The 7,759-nt window shown below is 33.8% G+C and overlaps 1 non-coding gene across 1 annotated transcript; it reads right to left on the bottom strand.

The window, feature by feature from the left end:
* Window positions 1–1,742: 1,742 nt before the first annotated feature.
* Window positions 1,743–1,814, bottom strand: Smp_tRNA_00651_Pseudo_CGA.1.1. The gene has a single exon. It is a non-coding gene (tRNA).
* Between the last annotated feature and the right edge of the window lie 5,945 nt (window positions 1,815–7,759).

Below are 7,759 nucleotides of genomic sequence, written 5' to 3'. Positions count from 1 at the left end.
ATGCCTCAGTCGTGCTTAAAAGCGAATCATTGCCATATTTATAATAAGGTGTTTAAAAGCTAAAATAGGACTACTGGGAGAATTTTGATCCTATTGAAGTCACGAATCAATCAAAATTAGATAACCCTTGAAAACCCCGAAGCACTGGATGGGACTCCTCATAAGTGTGCATTCACGACCCTGAAGGGTGGAGTCAGACCTATAACCTTCGATCTCATGATCGACCGCCTAACCTCTAGACAACTGACCTCGGTGGTGGATGAACACTACTGAGCAGTTCCATATCAAGACGAAACAGCCGTACAATGCTTCAAGATTTTCAATGGTTTTCTAAACGTGATAGGTTCATAATTTCACCGAAATTTAATAAACTTCACAATCCCATACTGACAAATTGCAATTTCTTGAGTTTATTTGTATAATTACTTAATTTTCAATTCAGTCATAATTTTCAATTTTTGATCCGTTCAAAATAAATGACACTATTTTTAAGTTTAAATTTAACCTTAGTCAGAATAAGCAGATCAATAAGGTGTATTTTTCTAAGCTTTTACTCTTGATAGTATATACAAGAAAGCCTAATTGTTTTAAATTCATAGATTCTATGGTAGAACCCTTAAATGATGCTACTGAACTACTTAATCTTTAAGGGTTGTTTTTTAGACTATGGAGCATTAAACAATTTGCTCTCTTAAAGATTACTTACTAATAACTTGATAGTGATTTCTACTGATAACTTGAAATTTAATAGTTTAGATTTAACAGGTCAATAAGCTTATCATCTTTTTGTCTCGAATAATACAAGATACATTGTTTTATTGAATAACTCTAATGATTCTCGTAATACTTTAATTCTTGATACTTTTCCCCTTGTTAACTTCGTGTAATTTGGTTTGATAACTATCTAATACATTTATACCCAATTATGTGGGTTACGGTGATAGAAAGATTTTCCTTTATTGAAATGAAAAATCTCTGTTAGTTAAAAAAACGATACCTCATATGACAATCAACCATTACGGAGGAGGAATGTATTTGTAAAATCTCAGAGAATGAATTTGAAGTAAATCTAACGTTATCAAATATTCGATAATTTTGATGTTTGATTATATTTCCTTGAAAAAGATTGAGCTAGATTGTCAGGTTGAAGGTTGGACTTACTTTAAATTCATTCTCTTAGATCTTACAAATATATTTTTCCTTCTTAATGTCTCACATCAACTCGGCGCCCAAATACTGTAAAACTATTCGATCGAATTTAGACGGAAGTCCCTATATGAAAATCAATCATATTAAAGCATTATTTTTATCAGTTCAATAATGAAGTAGGTAAACACGTTTTCGTTGCGACTTTTGTTGTCATCAAGTACAACTGTTATTTACTGACATTATAACTCTGTAAATTGACACAATATTTGACAAAAAATTGTATTTTTTATAATTATAATTTTATGTTACATAGAATAGTATCTCCTTACATAGTGAATGTCATATTGGTAAAATCTTAGATGATATGTACCATATGTATATTATAGAATCTATTCTAATGAAAACGTATTTCATTTACAAAGGAAATAGTAAGCACTTTAATTATTTTCAGAAGGGGTTTTGTGGAGATTTTAGTATTTTTATAGAGTTGAGATCATGAGTCTATTGAAGCTAGACTACCATGGAAAACCTGGAAGCACTGGACGGCCGTTTCGTCCTATTATGGGACTCCTCAGCAGTGCGCGTCCACGAACCCACTCTCGCGGGATTCGAACCCAGGACCTACCGGTTTCGAGCCGAAGCCCTTAACCGATAGACCACTGAGCTGGCATCCAACGGTGTTAATTTCTAACTTCAACTGATTCACGAAATTGAGCAACCATTCACCAATGTCATCAGAGAATAAACGTTTGAACTATAAAATTTAGATTGACATTTCAGTTTTTTAATGTTGACATATGATTATTTTAACAAATAAAAATAGTCAAATATTTCTAACATTTATTTTCAGAAGGGGGTTTTGTGGAGATTTTAGTAATTTTATATAGTTGAGGATCATGAGTCCGTTGCACCGTCACCTCCTAGGAAAACCTGGAACCACTGGAAGGCCGTTTCATCTTATTGTGGGACTCCTCAGCAGTGAGCATCCACGATCCCGTCTCGCGAGATTCGAACCCAGGACCTACCAATCTCGCGCCAGAACACTTAACTGATAGACCACTGAGCCGTCCGGTGTTAATGTCTAACTTGAACCAATGCACGAAATTGAGCAACCATTCACCAGTGCTTCCAGGTTTTCCATGGTGGTCTAGCTTCAATTGACTCATAATCTCATTTATTTTATTTGATTATTTCTATAAGCTGTAACGGAATATACTAAATCAAAAATTCAGGAAAATTGGTTACAATTATGTTAAATCATTGTTTTTTTAATATTTATCGGTGCCTAATTAAGATATTTGATATTATATATTGGGTATCTTAAATTACCATTTACTTGAGCGTTATATGTTTGTAATGCCGTGCTTCGCTAATCGTTCACCTTGATAACCGTTATAATACCAATCTTAACGGTGCATAAAATCAGAAGGCAAAGAGAATCAGCAACTACAGTTTATTGTCAAATAACTAAGGCCAAAAAGCTACCAGCACCTGAGCGAATATCAGCGAGCGAGCAGCAAGCAATTACATTGGCAATTTATAGTCAACTTGAATAAGGGCACAGCTGATAATAGGATTTGCGTGCATACATATATGGGGAGGAGTTCGAGTCATCTAATGATACTTAAGCAATCAACATTTTGGCTAGAGTGTCATGTGTTCTAGTGGTCATAACAGTACAAAGAATATGCAAATTGTTATTATCCAAATGACGATGTCTGTTAAGTAAGTTAATAAAAATGGCTTAACCAAAATTAACCATAATCGAAATTGATTGTAGGATGGTTGCTATATGTTAATTGAAGTGTGACCCCAATAAATTGAATGAAACAGTTATGATTTTATTTGAAGATCATGTGTTTACAAGTTGTATGTTGTAATGCATTTATCAAGGGAATTACGTATATGATATTCCATAATTCTTTAACATTTCAATTATTTTGTAGATAATTGCGAGTTTATTTTTTTTGTATTTTAAGGCTTTTTAATATTTTTAATTACAGTTTGCATTATTTTCCCACAGGTATCGCCTTGTCATTTATCGTAGTCATCCTTCAGTGACAGTTCATCTGTATTATATCAAACAACCATACTTTATAAACTAAGTTTTATGTTAAATTCACTTAGTATTGTTTGTTTGAATCTTACCATTGATGTTTAGGACTGCAATTGATCAGTCTCTGATTGGCTTATGTGCATACTGTGCCTCGATATAGCCTTAATTCAAATGCATTATAAGCAAAGATGGATAGTGGCTAGCAGTGAAATCCAGGATACCCATTTCGTCCTATTTGGGACTCGTCAGCTGCAATATTAGTCACCAATTTACATTTTAACTACAGATGAAAAGATTATGTGTGCAATAGTCTATAATTTTTCTCATTCACTTCAATGACCTTGGATTCTTTTTTTCCTTGTTTTACTGTAGTGAAATCTTTTTAAATTTTTGGCCTAACTACAAAATGGACATTGTACATGATAACTGAAGTGTTGGTTTAACTTTCTAGTTACAGGTTTAGTATTTTAGACTTAGATGGTTAAACATCACTTAGTTAGTAGAACTATTTGGCTCTAGTTTAATACTTTCTGTCATTCATGACCAAAATGCATAAAGATAATTTAAATACTCATATTTCCTTCATACACTTTAATCCATATTAAACATAATAATGGAACTTCTTTGAAATATGATACTCTTAAATTGTATTTCATTTTACTAGTTTCAGTGTTTTCTGGTGGATTTAAATAACTCTCATTTTACGACATATTTAACTGTCTCACTCTTCGAAACATGACTTGAATATGCGGAAGTTCACTAAATTTTTCTACTCTTTGTTTGCTTCCGCTCATTGCTTAGGTATATCACTTAACTACTTGAATATTTAAATTGATTACTCACAAACTTTGTATCAAGTAGTCTTAATGTTTATTTTTTTCAACGTTTTGATTTACATTGAATGCTGAAGTGTTTATTTGTGTCATCGGGCTTCTAATAACCTTTATAATTACTACTGAACATGTCATCTTATCATCAGCTCGTTTTTTCTACACATTATAATCAGTTACATAAACTATTTCATTGTTATCATTGACTCATGAACTATGTTAAGTGGGATAATAATTTTTCATATATGGAGATAAATTTTATGCTACACGGATCACTATTATAGTCATCATCTGCTCACTTGTGACCAGTTTTAGTGAGAAGTCATGACCAGTGGTGTTCAACCGTGTCTGATGTAAGGTATCCACCGGAGACAATGGAAGATGGTCGCACAATATGGTCGATTGATTGAAGTTAGGCATTAAAACCGTTGGACGCTGGGTCAGTGGTCTGGAGGTTAAGTGTTCGCACTCGAAACTGAAGGTCTTGGATTCGAATCCCGATTGCAAGATCGTTGGTGCAAACTACAGAGAAGCCACGTACTAGGACGAAGCAGGCATTCAGTGCTTTCAGGTTTTCAATGGTGGCCTAACACTGACCAGTTCATGATCTCAATGAAACTCAACAATCTCCACAACCGTATACTGAAAATAATGATTATTTTAAAATGCTACTACCTATATTGTTCTTAAATATTCAATAACATATTCAAACAGTAGAATTTTACAATTTATAATGTTCTAAAAAATACTGATGATATTTAGGTAATATTTATTGACATTTATAATTTGGTGAAAGTATTCATTCTTGTTTAATAAAATCGTTTTTGTCATGAATTAATGTTAGTTAAGTAATATTGAATGGTGAATGGTTGCTCAATTTCGTGCATTGGTTCAAGTTAGACATTAACCCCGTTGGATGCCAGCTGACTCAGTGGTCTATCGGATAAGTGCTCTGGCGCGAGACTGGTAGGTATTGGGTTCGAATCTCGCGAGACGGGATCGTGGATGCTCACTGCTGAGGAGTCCCACAATAAGATGAAACGGCCTTCCAGTGGTTCCAGGTTTTCCATGGTGGTCTAGCTTCAACTGACTCATGATTTCAACTATATGATATTGAAAGCCCGAAAGGATGAAATGATTGTTATTTTTCAGTTTCACATGGTTGAGTAGTATGTTTTCAGAACTTATAATTTTTAAGATCCGTTGAAAAGTTAAAATCTTTACACTGTGGTCTTTGGTTTATTTATTTATTTTTCATTTATATGATTTCATTTGACTATTTGATAAGAATACATTATAAATTTATTGTACCGTTTTCAATAAAAGATACACAACAAGTATATGTGTGATTAGATTGTTCGAAATGTATTGCGCTAATATATCACATAGTTCTGATAATCTTCATCTTCTTATTACACTATCGAAAGATACACTTTATTATTGTGTTTGAACAAAAGTTCTTCATGTGTAAAAAAAAATTTATCTTTTGAAATTCTTTAAATTTTTACTTTTTTACTGAAAGTATGATGTACATCCAAAAAGTGATAGATTGATCGAATTAGTAATAGTTGTGTGATAATATGAATGATATGCATAATATGTATGATAACTAAACAATGTTTGAATATTCCTTAATTGACAAAAAAATGCGTCGATGAAATTAATGCATCAAAATATTTTAGGTTTTATTACCCGCCTTTTCAAAAATCTGTATGATACCTACCTTCTCTTGTATACATTGAAGAAGGAGTCAACAATTTAATCAAATTCAGTTTTGTGCATTTTTTTTATAATTAGGGATTATTGTCTAATTATGCCTTATATTTATGTAAAAAGATAATTTTTCTTAAAATGTGATCTGAGTTCGCTAGATAAATGAAAAAATTCTAGTTAGGTTATGCTTGTATTATGATTCCCAGAAAATTATTTAAATATCTCAGTCACATTCATCAACGCTCAAATGCTTTAACATTATTGACATGTCATGAAAAAGTTATATTTTGAAGTCATATGTCAGTTAATGAAATGAATAGAGTAGGAACTGTATATTTAGAGTAGAGTAAGAAATATAAATTGTTGTATACTTATCCGAAAATTCATTAGTTACTAAGTAAACTATGTTAAGATTGGCTGTAAATATCGTGTGAGCAGTGAAGATCGGCCACTGGCTCTCATAATATCAGGTTACACACTGATTTATGAATCTAGAATAGATATAGAATTCCATTATTATAAGTCAATATTTTCATCAATGTAGAATAATAAGCTGTGTGATACTTATATGCACTATTGTAACACATTCTTGTAATTTAATGAATTTAGCAGTTTAAAAAACTCCGCCTGTAGCTCTTCTAGAGTTACTGCCGGTCCCAACCCGGATAAAGGAGAAGGATTGGGCATGGGGTTAGCGACTCCATCCCGTAGAAAACTAACTCGCAAAAAAGACGCTAACCAAAATAAATAATTGAAAGCATTTAAACTTGCCCTCCGAGTTGAAGGAAGAATTATAACGCCTCGTGATAAATGCCGTGATCCTTCGGGAAGTCATGAGGCCAACAACCCTTCTAACAACCATAGCAAAAACTTTTATAGTACATGGAATGTCAGGAAAGTGTGGGAGACCGGGAAGACCAGTCAAGTAGAAATGGAAATGAGGAGATACAAATTGGCTGCACTGGGAATCAGTGAAACCTATTGGACAAAAGCTGGATAGCAAAGGTTAGATACGGGAGAGATGCTGTTGTACTCCGATCACGAAGAGGAAATAGCTCCACAAACTCAGGGAGTTGCTATAATGCTGGACAACACAGAATATGAAGATATAATGGGACGACATGGACTAGGAGAGAAAAATGAAAATGGGGAGAGATTTGCAAATTTATGTGCATTCAACAAATTGGTTATAGGTAGCATAATATTTCCACACAAACGCATACACAAAGTTATATGGATCTCATCGGACGACACCACAGAGAACCAGATAGATCACATTTGTATCAATATGAAATTCAGAAGGACAATGTAAGATGTGAAAACAAGGAGAGGAGCTAACATACCTTCTGATCACCACCTGATTGTGGCCAATATGAGACTGAAGCTAAAGAAACACTGGAAAACTGGACAAACAGTATTACAAAGGTTCAATACAGCCTTCCTTCGAGATACTAACAAACTCAACCAATTCAAGATAACTCTCAACAACAGGTTCCAAGCTCTACACGATCCACTGAAAGAACAAGAAACTACGATGGAGAATAACTGGAAAGCGATCAAAAAAGCATTAATTTTAACGTGTCAGGAAGTTCTGGGCCACAAAAAGCATCACAACAAGGAATGGATCTTTGTTGAAACCCTGGACAGGATTCAAGAAACGAAGGACAAGAAACTAGCAATTAACAACAGTCGAACACGAGTAGAGAAAGTCAAGGTACAAGCACAGTACGCAGAAGCAAACAGGCAAGTGAAGGAGAGCGTTAAAGCCGACAAGCAGAAATACATGGGAGAACTAGCAACGACGGCGGAAAAAATTGCAACAGAAGGGAATATGAAACAACTATATGATACAACGAAGAAACTAGCAGGGAGATATAGTAAACCGGAGAGACCAGTCAACGACAAAGAAGGAAAGACAATTATGGAAATTCAAGTACAGAGGATGAGATGAGTAGTATACTTTGAGGAACTGCTGAATAGACCAGCTCCATTGAATCTACCGGAGATCGAA

The sequence above is a fragment of the Schistosoma mansoni genome, chromosome 1, assembly GCF_000237925.1.
Source record: "Schistosoma mansoni strain Puerto Rico chromosome 1, complete genome".
NCBI classification, from domain to species: Eukaryota; Metazoa; Platyhelminthes; class Trematoda; order Strigeidida; family Schistosomatidae; genus Schistosoma; species Schistosoma mansoni.
Note: the sequence above shows the minus strand (reverse complement) of the source record. Positions and strands in the feature narration are given on the sequence as shown.